General features: G+C 38.8%; 1 protein-coding gene across 3 annotated transcripts in view; it reads left to right on the forward strand.

Moving 5' to 3' along the window:
- Cdh17 (cadherin 17) overlaps positions 1-23975 on the forward strand; it is a 106000-nt gene that overhangs the window by 19780 nt on the left and 62245 nt on the right. Inside the window, exon 1 of one of the 3 annotated variants that reach the window (XM_010619621.2) lies at positions 13185-13318. The exons of 1 other annotated variant lie outside the window; for it this stretch is intronic. The gene's annotated coding sequence lies outside the window, so the exon portion shown is untranslated. Of the gene's footprint in view, positions 1-13184; positions 13319-13513; positions 13560-23975 lie in introns of those variants that run through there. One more of the 3 variants, XM_010619620.1, reaches the window with a different exon arrangement.

Consider the following 23975-nt stretch of genomic DNA (forward strand, 5'->3'; position numbering starts at 1 on the left):
CAGTAGTTTTTCTCTAAATGTCTTATAAAATTCAGCAATGAATCCATCAGGGTCTGGGCTTTTCTTTGTTGGTAAATTTTTAATTACATTTTCAATTTCACTGACTGTAATTGGGGTGTTTAAAATGTTTTTATTTTCTTTGTTCAACTTTGGTAATTCATAAGTATCTAAAAATTTGTCCATTTCTTCTGTGTTTTCCATTTCATTGGAGTACAGATTCTCAAAGTAGGTATTAATGATCCTCTGGATTTCTATTGGATCTGTTGTGACTTTGCCTTTTTCATTCCTGATTGCATGGATCTGAGCCTTTTCTTTCCTTTTTTTGATAAGATTAGGTAAGGGTTTGTCAATTTTATTTATTCTTTCAAAAAACCAGCTCTTTGTTTCATTTATTTTTTGTATCATTTTCTTAGTTTCCATTGAATTGATTTCTGCTCGAATCTTTATAATTTCCTCTCTTGTTTGAGCTTTGGGTTTTTCTTGCTCTTGTTTTTCTAGGAGTCTGAGAGTCATCATTAGGTTGTTTATTTGAGCCCGCTCTGTTTTCCTAGTGTGGGCATTCAATGTTATGAATTTTCCCCACAAAACTGCTTTCATTGTGTCCCATAGATTCCTGTATGTTGTATTGGCATTTTCATTTATTTGTAAAAAACTGTTTAATTTCATCTTTAATTTCCTCTGTAATCCATTGGTTGTTCAGGATAGTGTTGTTCAGTTTCCATGTGCTTGTGAAGTTCCTACCGTTACTTGTGCTATTGATCTCCAGCTTGATTGCACTATGATCTGATAATACACAGGGGATGACTTCAATTGTTTTGCATTTATTCAGTCCTGTTCTGTGAGCCAGTATTTGGTCTGTCTTGGAGAATGATCCATGTGCAGCAGAAAAGAAGTATATTCTGATTTTGCGGGGTGGAATACTCTGTAGGCATCTATTAAGTCCATGTGTTCCAAAGCTTAGTTCAGTTGTATTATTTCATTTTTGATTTTCTGCCTAGATGATCTGTCTATTTGTGATACTGGGGTATTTAAATCCCCCTCTAGAATTGTATTAGTGCTTATTTGGTTTTTCATGTTATTTAATATTTGTTTTATATAGTTGGGGGCATTTATATTTGGTGCATATATGTTTATGATTGTCATCTCTTCCTCTTGAATTGTTCTCTGGGATCTTGATTATTATATGTTTAGGTGTAGATTTTTCTTCAGCTTTAATTGAGTTTATTGGTACATTTTAGGGATACAGTACAGTTACATTCATTGTTGGGATCTTGTACCTCTACATGACAAGTCTTGGTTCTCATTTTTTCCCCTTTTCCCTGCCCTCCTTTCACCTTCTCCTCCCCTCCCCATCTACACTTTATTTCCATCTTTTCATTATCTCACATTTTTTCTTTTCCCTTATTACCCTTCCCCTACCCATCCCACCTTCCCTACTAGGTGTAGGTTTTTTTTTTTTTATCATGGCTAGTTGGAGTCCTATATGCCTCACTTATCTATATGACAAATTCTTCCCCTCTGTTTGGAAAGCTTTGTGTCATTCTGTGAACAGCTTTTTAAAGTCATTTGCATTTTCTTCTGCTACTTCATGGATTCCTATCAGTCTTATTCTTCTTTGCTTCATCTAGGAGTTCTTGGATTGATTTATTATGATCCCTTACTGTTTTTGAGAGACCTCTCTTTTCACGGTCACTGACTGCAACCCTATCTTTTATATCTGAAATTCTATCTTCACATTCATTTATACTGCTGAAAAACTTTCAATAAAGTCTTTATTTATTTATTTATTTATTTTCCTCATTGTTTATTAGTACATTTTAGGTATACAGTACAGTTGCATTCATCATTGGGATCTTGTACCTTTACATGACAGGTCTTGGTTCTCATTTTTTCCCCTTGTCCCTGCCCTCCTTTCACCCCTCCTCCCCTCCACCTTTACAAATACTTCATTTCCATTTTTTCATTTCCTCATATTTTTTTCTTTTCCCTTCTTCCCTTTCCCTTACCCTTCCCACTTTCCCTACACCTTTAGCCCCTTTCTTCCTATTTCACATGTACATTATATCATTAGGATCTTATGTACTATTATAGTTTATTCACACCAGAGAAGCTATTTGGTATTACACATGTGTAACTTATTTATTTCACTTAGGAGTATATCCCCAATATGTGTCCATTTTCCTATGAAATACAGTTTTTAATCTCCTGAATATCTGTTTGAATCTCTTTTATGGATTCCAATATTTCCTATGTTGGGCATTCATGGGTTCCACTTCTTTCTTATGCTGGGCCTTTGTGGCTTCTATCATGGTCCTGAGCCCATCTACTCTTTTGTCAGTTTCTGTTCTAGAGTCTGTAATCATGTCTTTCATTGTGCTCACAATCTCTGTAGTCATCTGGGAAATTATTTCTGTTTTGAATTTTTCTAGAGCCTAATTGATCTGTTTGGTTACTTCCTGTGGTATGAGTTCAGGGTGTCCTGGTGGTTGATTGTCAGACTTTTCAACCTCATTTCCCTTGCTGTTTGCCATTGGTGAACTGGAAGTCTATCTTTGTGTCTTCCTTAAGTGTTTTCTCATTTTTGTTTTTGTTGTTGTGTTGTCCTTGGTTTAATTCCTGGGTTATTACTTAAATCTTCCTGATACAGTTGTGCTTTAGCTTTTGAGTCTCTAATGACTCAAGACACTCTCATTTTCATAATATCAGAAAGGACAACTCACTAAATAAATTTAGTCCAATTGATACAGTCAGCAACACAATAGCATCAAGTAGAGCTTAAAAGTAGACCATTTGTGTTAGTCATTAAGCTATCACCTTTAAACCATTTGAGTTAAATAAAAATCAAGGAGTTGCCCAAAACATGTTTACAGTGAATAAACTCTTCAATATAGCAACTTTACCCTTTAGGATGTGGGATTAGACAGAGTTAGGATGAGAAGAACAGATAGGTAGAAGAATTGGAGAAGGTTTCAATGCAGCCTGAGGATAGAGCAGGATCACACAAACTTTAGGAAACTGTTGAAGATAAGAGGGAAAGACAGAGTGCAAGAATAAGGACAAAAATAAAACAATTGAACAGTAATAGGGGCTCACTTTCCTTTGAAACTAGTGACCCTTGAGTGAAGGAAAAAGAAAGAAGAAAAAATAAAGACAAAGGAAAAAAAATAAAAAAGAAGAAATCTGAGTTAGGGCAGGAACAGGAACAGAAAGGGAGATGAAGAATAATATGGGGGAGCAAGAGACTGAGTTGGAAAAAGAAGACAGGAAAAAGAAAGAATTTGCAGAATGGAACGAGGAAAAAAAAGAAGAAAAATAATTTGAAGGGCCTCTTTAAGGCTATATCTCTGCTGCCACAATAGACAATGCTAGCAATGTGCAACTAAGTCATTTAGTCTCTGCCAGCTGATGGCTGACCACTGAGATTCAGGCTGAGCTTGGGCTGCCAAAAATTGAGCTCCCTGACCTTGTGTAGCGTTGAACTCTGCAAGGTTCTACTACAAGGTTCCCTCTGTCCTTTCTCTGAAGAAATTCAAAGTTCTGATGGAAAGTTGTGATCTCTCCAACTTACCAATTGTGGTGGTCTGATGTGCCTTTATTGTAGTTGTTCACTTTTGTTCTATCTTCTGGAGCTCAGAAAACTGATCTTTGTGACCACTTGTGCCTCTGCAGAGTGGATCCAAGAACTGGCACAATCAGGAGGCCTGAGAGCACGTGTGTGCTTATGTTGCAGAGGTGACCATGTGGCTAACTGGTCCTCACCAGTCATGCAGGCTGGAGCGAGAATGGGATCTCTTCAAGGCTGACCCGGTCCTCCATGTTCCACCCCAATTTTCTTTTCGTTGAGTATATCTATCCTGAAGTGGATTGCTGGATCACATTGTAATTTTATTGCTAGTCTTTGAGGCATCTCATACTAGCTATATTAATAATGGCTGTACTAATTTATATTCCTACCAACTATGTATGAGAGTACCAACAATGTATGAGAGTTCTTTTTTTTTTTTTTTTTATTTTTGGCATTCACCAGTGTTTGTTCTTTTTTGGTCATAAACATTTCAATGTGGGCAAATAATACCTAACTGTGGTTTTGATTTGAATTTCCCTGATGGTTTGCCATGTGGAGCATCTTTTCATACACTTGTTCATATGTCTTCTTTCTGGAAATGTTTATTCTGACAGTTTGCTCATATTTTTTTTCTGTTGAGTTGGTTTCTTATCCCCCAGCTGCAAACTATTCACTGAGTGGATATACCCTATTATTTAGCCAGAACCTTATTGATGGACATTTTGGTGGCTTCCAGATTTTTCTGGTAATAGCTACTTCATCTTAGTCATTTTCCAAGTGCTGAGACACAATACCTGACACAACTGAAAGGTGGCTCACATTTTCAGTCCATGGTCACCCTGCTCCAAGGCAGAAATGGCAGGGTGGAGGGTCCTGGCAGAGGAAAGCTGCTCATCCTGCAGTGGTCAGGAAGCAGAGAGAAAGGAGGAGCTGGGGACAAGAATATGCCCTTCAGTGTCTGCATGCAGGCTCCACCTCCTAATAGTAGGGTCAGCTGCTGAGCTCCTCCGTTGACAGTGTACTGTGGAGTACAGCACCCCTGCATCTGATCCCCACCAACAGGAGAATCTGAGGGGCAGTCTCTTTAATTTATATTCTGCCTCAGTTTCATTATATATTGGACAGTTCAAGATTTTTTTAGTCTTCTTGGTTCAGTTGTGGTATTCATATGTACTAGGAATCTTTCTGTTTCTACTGGATTCTGTGATTTATTGGAGTTACAGGTTTTTGAAGTAGCTACTAACATTTTTCTGGATTTCAGTGACGTTGGTTTCAGTTTTGCTTTTTTCTATTTGCATTGATGTGGGTCTTTTTTCCCCTTCTTTCGGTCAGTTTTACTAAGTGTTCATTTACTTTGTATATCATTTCAAAGAACCAGCTCTCTAATTCCTTTATTCTTTATATTGTTTCTTTGGTCTCAATTTCTTTCTTTTTTTTCATTAAGTTTATCATTAAGTTTTCGGTATACAGTACAGTTACATTCATCATTGGGATCTTGTACCTTTACATGATGTATCTTGCTTCTTATTTTTTCCCCACACCCCTGCCTTCTCTTCATCCCCTCCACCCTTCCCTATTTATGTAGACTTTGTTTCCATTTTTTCCTTTTCTCATATTTTTTCTTTTCCCTTCTTTCCTTTCCTCTACTGTTCTCACTTCCCCTACTCCTTTAGACCTTTTCTTTCTTTTTCACATTATCAAATATACAATTTAAACCTTATTTACACTTTTAGTTTTGCATGTCAGAGAAACTATTTGGTATTTACACATGTATGTTCTATTTATTTTACTCAAGAGTATGGCCTCAATATGTATCCATTTAGCTATAAATGACTCCAGTTTCTCATTTTTTATGTCAGAGTACTACTCCATTTTATAGAAAAACCAGGTCTTCTTTATCCGGTCTCCAACGGATGGGGAATTGGGCTGTTTCCAAGTTTTATCTATTACAAACTGTGCTACTATAAACATGAGTACACATATATCACTGTGGTATGATTCTTTTAATTCTTTTGGGAAGATTCCCAGCAAAGGAATAGCTGGGTCAAATGGAACCTCTAATCCTAGTTTTTTTGAGGTATTTTCCATATTGATTTCCACAGTGGTTGCACCATTCTGCACTCCCACCAACAATGGAGAAGGGTTCTTTTCTTCCCACAACCCTGCCAGCATTTGTTATGGGTAATTTTCCTGATAGCAGCCATTTTTTTCTGGGATGAGGTGGATTCTCTGTGTTATTTTCATCTGCATCTCTCAAATGACTAGTGATGTTGAACATTTTTTTCATATATTTATTTACTGCTTTTACTTATTTGTTTGAGAAGTGTCTATTCATTTCATATGCCCATTTTTCAGTCAGGTTTGAGTTTTTTTGAGTTCTTTGTATATTCTAGATAGTAGTCCTTTGTCTGAGGAACAGCTGGTAAAAATTTTTTTTCCCACATTGTAGGTTGTCTCTTAACTCTGTTGGTGGTTTCTCTTGCTGGTCTCAATTTCATTAATTTCTTCTCTGATCTTTATAATTTCTTTCCTTATACTAACTTTGAATTTGCATTGTTTCTGTTTTCTAGGGATTAAGGTACATTATTTTTTTTCAGCTTTGAGTTTATTGGTACATTTTAGGGATACAGTACAGTTACATTCATTGTTGGGATCTTGTACCTCTACATGACAAGTCTTGGTTCTCATTTTTTCCCCTTGTCCCTGCCCTCCCTTCACCCCCTCCGCCCCTCCCCATCTACAAACACTTTATTTCCATCTTTAAGGTACATTTTAAAGTTATTTATTTATTTGGGCTCACTCTGTTTTACTGATGTGGTTATTCACAGCTGTAAACTTCTCTCTTAGGACTATTTTCATTGTGTCTCATAAGTTCTGCCATATTGTAGGGAAACTGTTGTTTAATAGGAACTGTCTAATTTTGTCCATGACCCATTCATTATTCAGGAGTGTATTGTTTAATCTCTATGTGTTTGCATAATTTTGTATTTTTTTGTCATTGATTTCTAATGTCATTGCAGTATGATCTGAGAATGTAGGCATCATTTTCATTCTTTACTTATTTAAGTGTGCTTTATAGGATAATATGTGGTCTGTCTTGGAGAAAGTTCCATTGCTCTTGAGAAAAATGTGCATTCTGTTGTTGAGTGGAACATTCTATTGATATCTATTAAGTCAATTTGTTCAGAGGTGTGGTTCAATTTTCATATTTCTTTGTTGAATTTTTGTCTAATTGATGTATTTGAGATACTGGGGTATTGATATTTCCCACTACAATTGTATTAAGTTAATTTGATCTTTTATATTCAGTAGTGTTCATTTTAGGAAGTTGAGTATGCTAATATTCAGTGCATATATATTTACAATTGTTATAATTTTCTGTTATATTGTTCCCTTAACCAATATGTCATAATCTTCTTTGCCTCTTCTGATCAGATGTGGCTTGAAGTCTGCTTTGTCTGAGCTATGCCTGATTGCCTTTGAGCTTCCATTTCATGGAATAATATTTTCTATCTTTTGAGTTTTAGTTTATGATTTTTTTTGATTAAATATATTTCTTGTGGGTCCAGGGATTTAGCTCAGTGGTTCCAGTGTCTGCTTGGCAAGCACAAGGACCTGAGTTCAATCCCCTGTACAAAAAAAATTTTTTTTCTTGTATACAGCATACCATTTCACCCCCCTTCAATCTATCACTCTATGTTCTTTGTTTTAGGAATTGAGACCCTGCAGAGTTATTACTGAGAGGTATTGACTTATCCCTGTCATTGCATTATCTTCCTATTGCTGATTTCCTTTTTTCCCCCTTTTTGCTTAAAACTGCTCACCCTTTCTGATATATTCATTCCACCAGGCTTTTTGGCAGTGTTTATTATCTCTGTCTATAATATCTTTGAGAATTTTTTGGCTTGCTGGAGAATATGTTGGAGTGCTGGTCATTCTTAAAGTATTCTTTGTCATAGAAAATCCTTATTTCTCCATCAATTTTGAAAGATAGTTTTACAGAATATATTAATCTGGGTTGCAAGTTGTTTTCTTTTAGGGCTTGAACACTTCATGTTAGGTTAGTCTTTGTGTCACCCGCAGCTTTTGGATCCATTTTCCATGATTTCTTGTTGTTTTCAAGGTACCTCTGAGTATATTGTCACTCACATCATCCTTATTTTCTAGATCTGCTATTCTCTCTTCTGCTGCCTATACTTTTAGTAGTTTTTTTTTAATTTCTTGGACTTCTGTTTGATACTTTTTAATGGACTTTAATTTTTCTTTAAATTGGTCATTATATTTTATATAATTTTATTAGCTCAGCTAGCTTTTCATTAGTGTTTCTTTAAGCTTGGTGATTATTTTGTTTATTAAGTCCATTATCTGTTCAGTTATGTCATCTTGAGCTCATGAAGAACTTTATTGGCTTTGTTTTTGTTTCTTCTTTTATCATATCATGTCATTCAGCCATTTGCTTTTTTAATTTTATTAATTTATTTTTTTTGTACTGGCGATTGAACTCGGGTCCTTGTGCTTGCAATGCAGGAGGCCAAACCACTGAGCTTAATCCCCAGCCCAGCCATTTGTTTTTTGATTTCCCTCCGCTGATGCCCCATGTGTCAGCTTTGGGGAAATTAGGAGTTTTTGAAGCATATCATGTCATTCAGCCATTTGCTTTTTTAATTTTATTAATTTATTTTTTTTGTACTGGCGATTGAACTCGGGTCCTTGTGCTTGCAATGCAGGAGGCCAAACCACTGAGCTTAATCCCCAGCCCAGCCATTTGTTTTTTGATTTCCCTCCGCTGATGCCCCATGTGTCAGCTTTGGGGAAATTAGGAGTTTTTGAAGATATTTTATTAAAATTTTATTTATTTATTTTTTTGTACTGGCGATTGAACTAGGGTTCTTCTGCTTGCAATGCAGGAGGCCAAACCACTGAGCTTAATCCCCAGCCCAGCCATTTGCTTTTTGATTTCCCTCCGCTGATGCCCCATGTGTCAGCTTTGGGGAAATTAGGAGTTTTTGAAGATATTTTATTGCCTTATTTCTCATGTTTTTATTGGTGTGTGTGTGTGTGTGTGTGTGCGCGCGTGCTGGGAATTGAAGGTCAATTAGAGTGAAAAATTTTTGTTGCTATTGTAGAAATCTCTTTAGTTAGTGGTCTGCTTTCCAGTGATGTAATTTTGGCTTTGATTGTGCTTTGATATTTATCTACCTCTTTAACCTACTCAGTTTAATAGGAATGAACCTCATCATGTTGTTGCAATGAGGGAATCACTGCTGATTATAAAAATGTCAACAGATCTTACATCAATCATGTATGTTAAAAGTTGTTTTTATATTTTCACATTTTTCATTCAGGCTCCACACAGATGTACTATATTGCTACTGATATTGCTAATAGATAAACAGATGTAAAGGGAGGGGTAGAAAGAAGGAAGAGAAAAGGGAAATGGGTAAGTTAATAAGAACAGGAGGAGAGCTGGGTGTAGTAGTGCATGTCTATAATCCTAGCACTTGGTGGTGGTGGGGGCTGAGGCAGGAGGGTTGCCATGAATTCGAAGACAGTCTGGGCTACATAGTGAGTCCATGGCTAGCCTGAACTACACTAACATACCTCAAAAACAAGAACAAACAAAAATAAAAAAAGAGGAAAGATTATCAATAGATGAAAGCCAAACAGGAAATCTAACTCTATTGGAATTGTTTTTTATAGTTAGACTAAAGGGCTAATGTTGAGGGTGTTTAAGAGAATATTTATGGGAGGAGAAGAAGAAGACACAGAGGAAAGTACAGTTGGAGATTGGAGTGATAGCGAGAACTTTTGTAAATAACCTAAAAACCTACAAAATGTTAGGAATATGTGGAATGACTTCTGTTCTCCTAACTGAAATCTGCTTTGTTTAGTTCAAAATTAACAGACTTCGGAGGCATTAACTGTAGAATAGGACATCTGGCCTCATCCTAAGATAACAGGGGACATCAAGACCTTGAGCACTGAAGTTTTGTAAACCACATGATTATAAAAAGAACAGTTGTTAACTTTGCTTTCCTGACCCTAAACACCCTCTTCCTGTGGGCTAGAATAGATAGCTAGACAATCTTAAAGGTAAACTCCCTAGCTACATAGAATTGCTACATCTGGGTTAAAGTTAACTATCTTGTGACTGTGATTTGTATTGGTAATGTAAACTGAAGAAATGAAATGTAACCACCTGAATGAGATCATGGCTGTAAAACCCTATAGAGGGGGAAGTTATAGTCCAGTATGGGGTTGATCACTGGCACTGCTCTTAGTGCGATGGGCCTTTTGCTAGCTAAATAAACCTTTTGTTATTTTATTTCCATTCTGTGTCCCTGTGTGTGTCATTTACCAATTCCTTCCACAACAGGAGGAAGGTGTGAGAATGTTAGAACCTGTTAATATGCTGGTAGTTAGCTTATGTTTTCCTCTATGCATAATTTTTGTAATGGTTATCCTGACTTGTCCCTGAAAGGTACTATTAATTACTGCACTAGTTAATTCTTCTTATTCTAATTATTAAATTCTTATTAAATCAAATTATTAATTATTAAATTCTTATTCTAATTATTAAATTAACGTGCTAGTTAATTCTTATTCTCCTTTGCACATATACTGAGACCCCTCTGCCCATACACTCTAGGCAATGGCAATGGTCCGTTGCCATTGAGGCAATATCCCAGATCATGTTGGTAGGTGGGGAAAGCAAACAGCCACTGAGCTCTGTACTGGTTGTAGGTGATGGGGTGAGAATCAAGCAGTGTGCTGTATTTATGCCAGCACTTTCAGACCCAGCTCTGCCCAAAAACCACACACAGTTGGCTTGGTTTATCACTACAGAGGATGGGACTACCATGCCATCCTGGCCTGAATGTGCCACTGTTTAAAGTTCTAAAGAGGTCCTTGTTTAGCCTGTGCCCTCTCTGCAACTGTCTCTTGTGGTTATCTCCCAACCAGTTACTGTGGTAGGATGACCCTGGAAACCCTAAAGTGTTGTTGTTTTGTGGCTTCTGATTCCCAGGGTAGTTCAGTCTTATACAGTTAACTTCTTCTTAAAATGACTCCTGATCAATCATTCTCAAATATAATGGGTGCTGCACTGGATTTATTCTCCTATTTTATTCTGCAATGGGTGGAGTCACTTTCAGAGTCAAATCCCATGCTGCATTTTCTGTTTACAATAACTGTGGACTTTTCTTGGGGGCTAACACTGTCATTGTTTCTCCCGAGATTGCTGGCTGGCTGTGCTTATTTTGTGTTTCTAGAGACAGGTCCTCCTCTCTGGGAGCTTTGGTTAGCATTCCAGCCTGCTTTCTTCTTTTCCTTTCATTGTCTTCATTGTCTCCAGCTTCTCTGTGATTTTTAGTTCTCCTGTTGGCTCTTTCTTAATTCCTAGGGCTTTTCTTTCCTTCTCTTTGCTAAGTTTTTGTTTTCTAAGTGTTGTGAGTTCTGGTCCTAGAGAGGATGTAATATAATGATGAATTTTATGCTGCCATTTTCCTAACTCTAAAATTGTTGTTTTAAATTTACCCCTTTTTAATTTTTAGTGAGGTACTTTTTCATATATTTGAAGCATGTACACTTTTCCTATGAACTGTTACTCATGTTTGTCTTTTTAGTTATTTTTAACTTAAGTTTTTGTGGTGCCAAGGATTAAACCAAGGGCCTTGTATATGCTAGGCAAGTGCTCTACCACTGAGCCAAATCTTTATTTACATTTTTAGAAGCTCTTATATGTTAAATATATGATAAGTATATAAATATATAGCCCTTTCTTTTTTATATGTTTCATTTAAAAATTATTCCTTTTTTCTTTGCATTTGGTGTTCATTACCATGCAAAGAATTAAAATAATGTGTGTGTGTGTGTGTGTGTGTGTGTATATATATATATATATTTTTTTTTTTTTTTCCTTGCAACATGGTCTCATTACATGGTTCAGGTGGTCTTGAACTCACTGTGTAGCCCAATCTGGCATTGAACTGACTGTCTCAGTCTTTCCATTGTTGCTTCTGGATTTGGATCTATAGTTAGGGAAGTTTTTAGAAATTCTCTGGTTTTAGAGTAATCCATCTATGTTTTATTCTAGATTATTCATTTTTTAACATTTAAATATCTGATCTACTTGAAATTTATAATGGTGTATAGTATGATAAGTGCTTCTTTTTCCATATTCATTCAACTTTTCGACCAGAACTGGACAGCAGCTGCCAGGCCAAGCTCCTGATTGTTTAGGCTAATTGCTATGGGTTTCTGGTCTGAGTGTGGTTGGGAGGCATATGGGAAAATATTCAAGATAGAAAGAATAGAATTGAAGACTCTTTAGAAAAGTAATCTGTGTGCTGGATGTGGTGTTACATGCCGTTAATACCAGTATTCTGGGAGGCGGAAGAGGCGAAGGATTCAAGTCCAATCTGGGCAAGTTAGTGAGATATTGTACCAAAATAAAAAAGGACTGGGATGTAGCTCAGAGCAAAGGCTCTGGGTTCAATCTCCAGTACCAGAAAAAACAAAACAAAACGTTATTTATGGGAAATGTTAAGACCTCTTCTTTGTTTTCAATATATTCTTAAGTAACTTAGTACCGTTTTCAGACAAATAGGGTTCAGAGTTTCCTAACAGACTCCTAATCCATTTAGTTTCTGATAGAGTTCCCCCGCTAATGAAATGACCCCAGTGGTTCCATTTAAACAAAATGGCCCCTCACATGGGAAAGGAGTCCTGTTGGGGAATTGAAACTAACTCCAAACAGGAAAATGAAACTTACCCCACCCGCCTCCTTCCTGCCAGAAAGTTTTCTGGCCTCTACGTTCAAACTGCCAATCAGTTCCACCCTTGTCACTAGCACCAGCCTATCACCAGCTTACACACAGTGCTCTCCCAAACCCTTATAAACCTCACCCCAGCTGGGTTCTCTCTTGCCATTGTTTGAGGCAGCCCGGCAGCTCTTTCTCTCCAATAAAGCCTTGCCTTGCGTGCTCCTGTTTGGGTTCATTTTCAGTTCCCTCAGTTGATTAGACAATTGCAGCTATGAATTCAGGGGAGGGATGTGATACCAGGGTTTCTAAATTAAGATTTCCAAATCCATGTGAGTAATAAATGTAGAGGTCAAAAATAGCGCCGAGATTGGAATTGAGGTCTCAATTTGCCAATCTCCAAAGTCCGTGATCTCAAACACTGCCTTAAAGACTCAAAGACTAAGTTATTAGAAAGATGAATCATGATGGGGAGGAAAAAGTTCTCATTTTGGAAATCTGCGATGGACACTGAGTCTTAACCAGCCTGGGTCCTTGATAATTCTTCCTTCATTCCTTTGCCTTATGCCCAAAAAAGAAAAGGGCCTCACATTCTAACGATATTAGAAAATTTGCTCGCAAATATCTAAGGTCCTTGTAGAGCAACACTAAGTTCCAAGGTGAAGGTCTGTTTGCTGTATTCGAGCTACACTCTTAACCACACCCCTAGAGAGGATTTTCAGTATTGAGAGAGGGTACATTTTTGGAAACCCACTGGGAGGAGCTACTTCAATTATTGCTGGGACTGTGGTGCAGCTGGTTATCTAGAACTTTGAATAATGTTGGTCAGCGGCGAGGCCTGCTGTGTCTGAACTGAGCTGTGGTGAAGCGGACTGATTTCCTTTTAGTTGTGAGGAGGCTGACCTTCCTCCTCACGGCTGCCAAGAGGGACCTGGTAGAAGTGGGCCAGGGGATAGCACCTCCTCCATGATGAAGCAGGTCGTGAAGAGAGGTAAGGGGTATCAGCTGGGGAGGAGGTCAGGCACTCTGACTCCTGGGATGAAGTGGTCAGGGGCTCAGCTCAGGAAGGGACACCTGAGCAGAATCCCCCGCTGGGGCTGGGCGGAAGGAGCAGAGGGAGGGAGGGACAGCTGCGGGGGGGGGAAAGTCCTGGGGTGGAAGCCTTGCTGCTTTGGCTGTGAATCAGTCCAAGGGGACGCGGGCCACTGCTGCCAGGTCACTGTTCCTCCCGGGTAAGTAGAGCCGTGTTGGAGGTCCATTCAGTAGCTGCAACTGGGGACCGCAGAGGGTGGCGGTTAAAATGCTTGGATTTTTATCTAGTTTTTTTAGCCAGGCTTGGATAAAACCGTAGAGAATGTATTTTTATCTTTTTTGTTTCTCAATTTCTTTTTTGGAGACAGGGTCTCACTGTATAGTCCAGGCTGACCTCGGTCTCATGGTGATCCTCCTGTGTCAGCCCCCTGGGTGCTGGGATTATGGGCGTGTGTTACCCCACCTGGCAATCTCTTCATCTGTAAAGTAATAAGAATAACTACCTCTTAGAATTGCTGTAAAGATAAAATAAGATAATACAGACAGAGCAATTATGAAAGTGCCTGGTACAGGGTAAACATTTAAACCAACATTTCTCACCTTGACTCCATATTGGAACGAGGGGAAGTTAAAAAACAGTTTCACCAAAAACCAGACAAAGCCCCTGTACTAAAAACTTGTTATTTTCACTCAGGAAATTTCTAGAGGATAGAAAAGATGGAAGACTTTGGTTAACTTTTAGCCAAGTCTTGTGTTGTTTGCTACCATTAATTTTCCTTATTTATGTGGTACCCGGGATGAAACTCAGGACCTTGTGCTTCTGAGGCAGGTGCAGTGCCACTGAGCTACCCCCTCCTCCTTTTCTTTAACATAGTAGCTTAGAAAAGGCCCATGTTTCTGGGTGGATATCTTTGTTTTTCATAAAACAAGGAGCAGAATTGGGAAGACCTGGAAATTAAAAAACAAAACAAAACACAACCAAAATCAACTCCTGAAGCCCTTCCTTACTGAGAAACTGGTCAATGTAATCAGGTTTAAACCAGGAGATGGGGGCTAACTGGAACCTGAGCAGTGTAATTAGGGGTCCCCTGCTGGTCCTTCCACAGGCTCTTTAATAAAGGGATCTGGTAGAGCTGGTTTCCTCCCACTTCCTCTGCATGTTGGCTACTGAGTGTGTGTGTGTGGGGGGATTAAGTGGTTTGAAGTTGTGAGATTCCTGTTTCTGTGTTTCTTCATATAGTAATGGAAAATTCCACTTCAACATAACATGGCTTTTCCAGAAATTCTCCTCAGGACTGGGTTTAACATCCTTAGTGGAAAGACCAAAGAGAAGGTCTGGCTTCCTTGTTTTCTGAGTTACTAGGTTTAGTCACATAGAAAAAAAAAAAAAATCCCCTCTTGGGGCAGGCATGGGGTTTATCTAGAGGTCAAAGGATTTATCTAGGGTTGAACTGCCTGAGTTGAAACCCTGGGGGAAAGACAGGAAGGCAGTAGTAATCACACAGTTTTCACCTTATTTTACAAGGGGTGATCAAAAGATATGGTGAATATTTAAATTGTAAAAAGGTTTTACAGAAAAACACACGTTGCCAACAATAATGGGATAAGTGTGTTCCAAGTTGGGGGAGTAGTCTGAGGGGCATTAGTAATGCTTTTTACTGTAATACACTTTTAATTTAAATATTCACCACATCTTTTCATCACGCTAAAGGCTGCTGAAAGCCAAGACAATCTTCATGTACTGAAATATTCCTGTGTGCACTTGAAAAAAAAAACCCACCAGCACTCAGAGGAAGGTCCAGGAGAGAGGCCTGCATGTTCTTCATGTCTCAGCTGAGAGGCGCTCCAGGGATATTCCAGCCCTCCACATAGTGCTAGATGGGGGTGAGGAGAGTTGGGGTCCTGGAGGTGCTGCAGGGTCAGGAGGGAAAGCCGAGTCCCTGGGCAGAGCCCTCCCAGCCCCACCGGCCTCGGAGAATGCTGGTGCCATGGTCTGTGCCAAGTCTTCATGCCCTGACCCCTGGGTCCTCTGGTCTTTGATGTGGCTGAAGCTGGACTATGATCTTGACCCAGGAAAGGGCCTGGATAGGGGCTCAGTTCCTGTCACCTCCAGCCCTCTCTTTTCTCTCCGAATGTGCAGCCACCTGGCTCAGGAATGAAGCTCCAGGTATTTGGGATGCAAGGTTGGCTGTCTTCCTGCCCTCTGAGGTCCCTAGGGTAGGTGCCACCTGGCCCTAACTGGTATTTTCAAGTGTACTTTACCACAGTGAGGCCTGATAGCTGGCACCTGTTGCTAAGTCACTGCTCCCAGCTCTTCACGTTTTACTTGGCCTTCAAAACCTTGGCTAAGGTGGCAGAGTGGTTGGGGAGGAGGACTGGTTGGTACAGGGTGAGAGCAGCAGCATTCTCCAAGTCAGAGCCCTCAAGCCAACTTTGTTTTCAGCTTCCTCCACCAAGGCTGCTGTCTCCAACTCCTTGCTCCTGCATCTGTTTTTGCCTCCATCAACAGGCTGCTCCCACGGTACGGCCTTGGAGCCTGTGCGACTCCTGCCCCTGGCCCAGGTCCTTGAAGTCCTGCAGATTTTTAAGTTCCTCTATCTCCAGAGTGGAGTCCTTGGCCCTGTTCTCCAGCATCTTTGTGGAGTTGCTGAGTTCCTCTTCCTTAGTCTTTATCTGCACCATCCATCTTTTCTTCCTCTTCCAGCAGCTTCTCACCTGGAACTTATGGCCCGGTGCTCGGTGCTCTACGGTTTCTGTTTTCAGGGCCTGTCTTGAAGCTGATTGCTGCCATGAAGCAGGTGCTCTGGATGGAGACCGAGAAGGCAGGCCCAGCTGGATCTGCTTTGCACTACCTCTGAGAGCATTGAATTCTTTTCCATCAACTGTTCAGGTAGCGCTGGGCTTTGGAGAGCTTGAGCTAGGGGATCTTTGGCCAGGAAAATTCTGGCAGGTAGTATTTCTTTAAAGCTTTTCTGACATCTTTGCCTCCTCCTGGTCTCATAAGCACCAGAGAACTGGGTAGGGTTGGTATTTAGTGAGTTCTCTAACTGCACCCTGTCTCCATTTGTTCATAGGGTTTTTTCGATTTTTTTTTTTTTGTACCAGGGATCAAATTTGGGTCCTTGTGCTTGCGAGGCAGGCAGCAGAACCACTAAGCTAAATCCCCGGCTGTTAATAGTGTTTTTGAAGCATAGGAGTTCTTAATTTTCTCCCTTTTTTCTTTATTGGCACATTTTAGGTACACAGTACAGTTACATTCATCCTGGGATCTTGTACCTTTACGTGACGTATCTTGGTTCTTATTTTTTCCCTATCCCCCTGCCCTCCCTTCACTCCCCCACCATTCCCTATTTACAGACTTTGCTTCCATTATTTTTCCTTTTTGCTTATTTTTTCTTTTTCCTTCTTAGCTTTCCCCTACCTGTCCTACTTCCCCTACACTTTTAGACAGTTTTCCTATTACACAATATCAATTATACATTTTGATTCTTATTTACACTTTTAGTTTATCACACCAGAGAAACTATTCAGTGTTTGCACATGTGGGTCCTAGTAATTTCACATAACAGCATGTCCTCAATGTGCATCCACTTATCTATAAATGTCTCTAGTTTCTCATTCTTTATGAAACAGTACTCCATTTTATAGAAAAACCACATCTTCTTTATCCAGTCTCCAGTTGATGGGCAATTGGGCTGTTTCCAAGTTTTAGCTATTACAAACTGTGCTGCTATAAATGTGGTTGAGTATATATCACGGTGGTATGATTCTTTTAATTCTTTTGGGACGATACCGAGCAGGGGAATATCTGGGTCAAATGGAACTTCTAATCCCAGTTGTTTGAGGTATCTCCATATTGATTTCCACAGTGGTTGCATCAGTCTGCACTCCCACCAATAAGAAGGGTTCCTTTCTCTCCACAACCCTACCAACATTTTTGTTACTGGTTGATGTTTTGACAGCAGCCGTTCTTTCTGGGGTGAGGTGGAATCTCAGTGTTACATCTGCATCTCTCAAATGACCAGTGGTGGTGAACATTTTTTCATATGTTTATTTGTTGCTTTTATTTGTTTGAGGAACGTGTTTAGTTCAGATGCCCATTTTTGAATTGGGTTCATAAATTTGGGGGTCTGATTTTTTTGAGTTCTTTATTCTGGGTACTAGACCTTTGTCTGAGGAACCAGCTGGTAATTTTTTCCCCCATATTGCAGGTTGTCTCTTAGCTCTGTTGGTGGTTTCTCTTGCAGTGCAGAAGCTTTTTAAAAAGATGAGATCCCAGTTATTGATTCTTTTTGCTAGTTCCTGTGCTACTGAAGATTTGTCAAAGAGGCGGTAGTTGAGTATGTCTGGAGTTATTTCTGCATCTTCTAATCTATTCCACTGATCCTTGGGTCTGTTTCTTGGGCAGTACCATGCTGTTTTTATCACAGTGGCTTTGTAGTATAGTTTCAAATTGAGGATTGTGATACACCCTGTCATGTCTCTGTTGCCTAGAATTGCTTTTGCTATTCTAGGTCTCTTGGTTCCAAATGAATTTTTGGATTGTTTTCTCTAGTTCAGTGAAATATACTGTCAGGATTTCAATTGGGATTGAATTGAATCTGTTTAGCAGTTTTGGAAGTATGGCCATTTTTACTATACTAGTTCTTCCTATGCAGGAACCAGAAATGTCTTTCCATTTTCTGATATCCTCTTCAATCTCTTTTTTCAGAGTGCTATAGTTTTCAGTGTAGAGGTCTTTTGTCTCCATTAGATTGATTCCCAGATATTTCATTTTTTTGGATGCTATTATGAAAGGAATTGTTTTCCTTATTTCTCTCTCAGTGAGTCTGTTACTTTTGTATAAGAAGGTTACTGATTTTTGAATGTTGAACTTGTATCCAGCTACTCTGCTGAAAGTGTCAATTAGTTTTTTGGGTCTTCTATATAGAGTATCATATCAGCAAATAATGACAGTGTAACTTCTTCCTTTCCTATCTTTATTGCTTTTATTTATTTCTCTTTTAATTGCTGTGGCTAAACTATATTGAACAGGAGTGGTGATAGTGGACATCCTTCTCTTATTCCTGATTTTAGTGTGAAGGTTTTCAGTTTTTGACCATTTAGTGTGATATTGGCTGTTGGTTTTTCATAGATAGTCTTTATCAAGTTGAGATAAAGACCATCTGTTCCATTTTTATACAGGGTTTTTATCATGAATGGGTGTTGAATTTTGTCAAAGGCTTTTTCTGCATCTATTGAGATGATAATATGTTTTTTTCTTTGACTCTATTAATATAGTGTATTAAATTTATTGATTTATGGATGTTGAGCCATCCTTGAATCAGTGGGGTAAATCCAACTTGGTCAGGGTGTATGATCTTCTTGATGACCCTCCCTATTCTGTTAGCCAGTATTTTATTAAGGATTTTTGCAACTATGTTCATCAGTGAGATTGGCCTGTAGTTCTCTTTCTTGGATGGGTCTTTCCCTGGTTTTGGAATCAAAGTAAAACTTGTATCTAGGAATCAATTTGGAAGTATCACTTCCAATTCAATTTCACTGAAAAGTTTCAAAAATCATGGCAGTAGTTCTTCTGTAAATGTTTTGTAGAATTCAACAATAAAGCCATCAGGACCTGGGCTTTTCTTTGTTGGTAAGTTTTTAATTACATTTTCAACTTTACTGATTGTAATTGGGGTGTTTAGACTTTTTACATCTTCATTCAACTTTGGTAATGTGTATCTAGAAATCTGTCCATTTCTTCTGTATATTCCACTTTATTAGAGTACAGTTTCTTGAAGTAGGTATTGATGATCCTCTGGATTTCTCCTGGATCTGTTGTGACTTCACCTTTTTCGTTCCTAATTGCGTGGATATGAGCCTTTTATTTCCTTGTTTGATAAGGTTGGCTAAGGGTTTATTGATTTTATTCGTTCTTTCTAAAAACCAACTCTCCAATTTTGATTTTTTTTGTATCATTCTCTTAGTCTCCATTGCTTTGATTTCTGCTCAGATCTTTATAATTTCCTCCCTTGTGTGAGCTTTGGGTTTGTCTTGCTCTTCTTTTTTTAGGAGCTTAAGGTTCAGCATTAGATTATTTCAGCTTGCTCTGATTTTCTAGTGTGGTCATTCGCTGCTATAAATTTCCTGCATAGAACTGTTTTCACTGTGTCCCAAAGATTCCTGTATGTTGTATTGGCATTATCATTAATGAAAAAAACTGTCTAATTTCTTTAATTTCCTCTGTGACCCATTGATTGTTCAGGAGAGTGTTATTCAATATACATGTGTTTGTGAAGTTCTTGCACTTTCTTTTACTATAGATCTCCCATATAATTGCACTATAGTCTGATAATATATATGGGATAACCTCAATTCCTTTGCATTTACTTAAATATGTTCTATGAGCTAGTATGTAGTCTATTTTGGAGAATGATCTGTGTACAGCTGAAAAGAATGTGTATTCTGATTTTGTGGGGTGGAACACTGTAGATGTCTATTAAGTCCATTTGTTCAAAAGCTTGGTTGACTTTTAGTATTTCATTGTTAATTTTTTGTCTAGATGTGACAGTGGGGTAGTGAGGTCCCTCATTTCGATTGTATGAGTTGATTTTTTTTATGTCCCTTAATATTTGTTTTATATAGGTGGGTACACTGATATGCATATATAGTTATGATTGTTATCTCTATATCTTGGATCATTCCCTTTATAAGGATGTAGTGACCTTCTTTGTCTCTCTCAATTATTTCTGGTTTGAAATTTACTTTGTCTGCAAATAAGATAGCTACCCCTGCTTTTTTCCAGGTTCCTGTCACATGGAGAACTGTTTTCCATCCTTTTACTTTTAGTCCATGAATTTCTTTTTGAACTAGGTGAGTTTGTTGTATACAGCATATTTGTGGATTTTGCTTCTTAATCCATTCTTCCCATCTATTTCTTTTGATTGGTGAATTGCGGCCATTAACATTGATGGTTATAACTGATATGTATTCACTTAGCAACATTATGTTACTTTCCTATTATTGACTCTTTTTAATTTTTTTCCCATCTTTAATTTCTTGTCTGGCCTGCTGGATTTGTTCTGTTGGGCCTCATGGAGTAGTGATCTTCATTGTCTTTTTCTAGGATATTATTTAGAATTGTTTGGAGTGCTGGTTTGGTATTTATAAAGTTTATCAGGTGTTCTTTGTTGTGGAAGTATCTTATTTCCCCATCAATTTTGAAAGAGTTTTGCAGGATACATCAGTCTAGGTTGGAGGTGGTTTTCTTTCAGAGCTTGAAATACTTCGCTCCAGACTCTCCTTGACTTGAGGGCTTGGGTTGAAAAGTCTGCTGTGCTTCTGATAGGCTTTCCTTTGCATATGATTTCTTTCTTTTCTCTAATTGCTTGTAGTATTTCATTCTTCTGTTGAGTTTCTGGGATCTTTATTGTTGCACACCTGGGTGTTGATTTTTTGTGATCATTGCTATTTGGAGTCCTATATACCTCACTTATCTGTATGTCAAATTCTTCCCCTGTGTTTGGGAAGTTTTGTGTCAATTCTGTGAACAGTTTTTATGTCACTTGTACTTTCTCCTGCTCTTTCATGGACTCCTAATAGTCTTATATTATTCTTCTCTGTGTTATCTAGGAGCTGTTGGATTGATTTCTCACGTTCCTTTACTTTTTTAAAGAGATCCCTCTTTTCTTGGTCACTGGCGACCATCCTGTCTTTTATATCTGATATCCTGTCTTTAGATTAGCTCAGTGTGTTATGTATACTTTCAGTAGAGTTTGAACCTGTTTCACGGATTCCATTTCTTTCCTATGTTGTGCATTCATGGCTTCTATCATGGTCCTGGGCTCATGTATTTTTTATCTGTTTCTGTTCTAGAGTCTCTAATCATGTCCTTCATTCTGCTCACCATCTCTGTAGTTATCTGGGAAGTTATTTCCATTTTGAATTTTTCTGGAGCCTCATTTATCTGTTTTGTTACTTCCTTTGCTGTTAGTTCAGGATGTCCAGGTGGTGGATTATCAGACTTTTCCACCTCGTTTCCTTCAGAATTTGCCTTTGATGAACAGGCAGCCTTTGTGCTTGTGCCTTGTTTGAATGTCTTCTCATTTCTATTTTTGTTGTTGGTACTGTCCTTGGTTTTATACCTGGGTTAATACTTCAATCTTCCTGTGATAGGTTGTCTTTACATTTTGAGTCTGATGACTCTGAGGCAATCTCATTTTCATTATACCCTGAAGGACAACTGATTAAATCAATCACAACACCTTAGCCCAAACAATACAAACAGCAACACAATGGCATCAAGCACAGCTTAGAAAAATGACAATTTGTGGTAGTTATTAATCTATTACCTTTAACTGTGTGAATTAAATAAAAATCGAGGCTCGAGCTCAGAACTATGGCCTTTATGACCCCTGTGCCTCTGTGGTATGAATCCAGGTACCAGCCCAGCCAGGAGGCCAGAGGCACATGCAGGAGTGGGGTGGGGTTGGGGGCTACGCTTCTCATGTTCCTCTGCCAAGGCCCAGAGGGGTGGGGCTGTGGTCTTAATTTTTTTTTTTTTCGTAACCAGGATCAAACTCAGGATCTTGAGCTTGCAAGGCAGGCCTGCTGCCACTGAGCTAAATTCCTGACCTGAGAGTTCTTAATTTTGATGAAGTCCAACTTATCTGTTTTTTTCCTACTCTGTGCTTTTTGCATTAGCACTAACAAATCATTCCCAAGTCCAAAATGAGAAAGATTTTCCCTTGCTATACTGTTAAGTTTTATAGTTTTAGCTGGTACATGTGCGTCTTTGACACAGTTTTTCTGAGTAGTCGTGAGATAGGAATCCAGTTACATTCATGTGCATATCTATTCTACCCTTTGTTGAAAAGACTTAAGGGCAAAATTTCCAGAGGAACTTAGTGGTTTGGTATCTTTAGTGAGAGAGCCATAGATGGAGAAGGGAAATGACTATCTATTGAATGAGTAGTACTATTCATGTCTCGGGGTATTTCCATGAAAAAGGAATGAAACACATGCACTCCCATATCCATCATCTTTTTTTTACCTAGAAGAGAGGCGACTGGCTAACCTGGCTAAGCTGTGAGGCTGCCAGGACTAGCATGTAGGCATGGTGTCGCAGGAGAAGCATGTTTTGAAGGGATTAAAATTATACCCAGTGGTTCTGCCACCTGCCTCACAAATGCGAGGTCCCAAGTTTGATCCCCAGTACCAAAAAAAAAAAAAAAAAAAGAATAAACAATACATGGGACATTTGGGTGGACCTGAACACTAGGTAGTTTGAAATAAAAGACTAGAGCCCTGATCAGAAGTGAGGGCTGGGCTGGAGAGAGACTTGAGACTCTGGTATGAAAACGGGAGTCCATCTCCCACTGTGGGTAACAACATAAACTGGGATTGGACTTGAGGGCCCAAGGAGCCTGTGCATAGGATTGCCAGGGATTGGCTTGAGAGGTAGAAAAAAGCCAGGACACAGTGCTAGTGAGCAAGCCAGGACATCAAGGGTGACTCAAGGAGAGCAGTGGATGGTGTTGAAGGCTGTGAGAGGTTGATAAGGTGCAGACTGGAAAGTGTCCCTTGATTATCACGAGAAGGTGTTTGGTCACCTTGGTGAATGTGGTTTCTTTCAGTGGGCTAATGGTGGAAGTCACGTGCAGTGAATGCAAAGTGCATAAAGCCTTGTTTGGTGAAATCTGGTAGGAGAGACAGAGGTCTCAGAAAACCAACATGGTTATTATTCTTTGGATTTTAAAGATAACCCAAGTTCAAGTAAAAAGTTCATCTGATTGAAAGAAAGATTGTAGGAAGATATACATGTTTGTACCTTTAATCTAGCTGGCATGTTAACATCAGACCTCCTGGTTTGTTGTCTGAGATACTGTACAGAAACGTATCCTATGAGGTGGGAAAAAATCTCAATTAAGTTCAGGCCTTACTGAGGAATATTTGCAGGTGGATAAACACAGAATTTTGAGGCTAGTGTTTCTCATAGAAGTCCATGTTAACCTGCAGCAGAAATCCAGTGCATTTAAAAAATGTTGATTCCCTGGGTCCCCAGAACTATTGGCCCATGGTGTCAGCCCAGTTTTTTTTTTTCAGCTTTAATTGAGTATATTGGTACATTTTAGGGATGCAGTACAGTTACATTCATTGTTGGGATCTTGTACCTCTACATGACAAATCTTGGTTCTCATTTTTTCCCCTTGTCCCTGCCCTCCCTTTATCCCTTCCTTCCCTCCCCATCTACAAACACTTTATTTTCATCTTTTCATTATCTCACATTTTTTTCTTTTCCCTTATTACCCTTCCCCTACCCATCCCACCTTCTCTACACTTTTAGCTCCTTTCTTCCCATTTCTCAATGTCAGTAATCTTACTAGGATCTTCTGTATTATTGCAGATTATTTACACCAGAGAAACTATTTGGTATTTACACATGTGTGCCTTATTTATTTCACTTAGGAGTATATCTTCAATATGTATCCATTTTCCTATGAATTAATCTAATTTCTCATTCTTTATGTCTCAGTAGTATTCCATTTTATAGAAAAACCACATCTTCTTTATCCAGTTTCCAACTGATGGGCAAATAGGCTGTTTCCAAGTTTTAGCTATTACAAACTGTGCTG

Source organism: Fukomys damarensis, unplaced genomic scaffold (genome assembly GCF_012274545.1).
Source record: "Fukomys damarensis isolate Sample0158 unplaced genomic scaffold, DMR_v1.0_HiC HiC_scaffold_5, whole genome shotgun sequence".
NCBI lineage: Eukaryota > Metazoa > Chordata > Mammalia > Rodentia > Bathyergidae > Fukomys > Fukomys damarensis.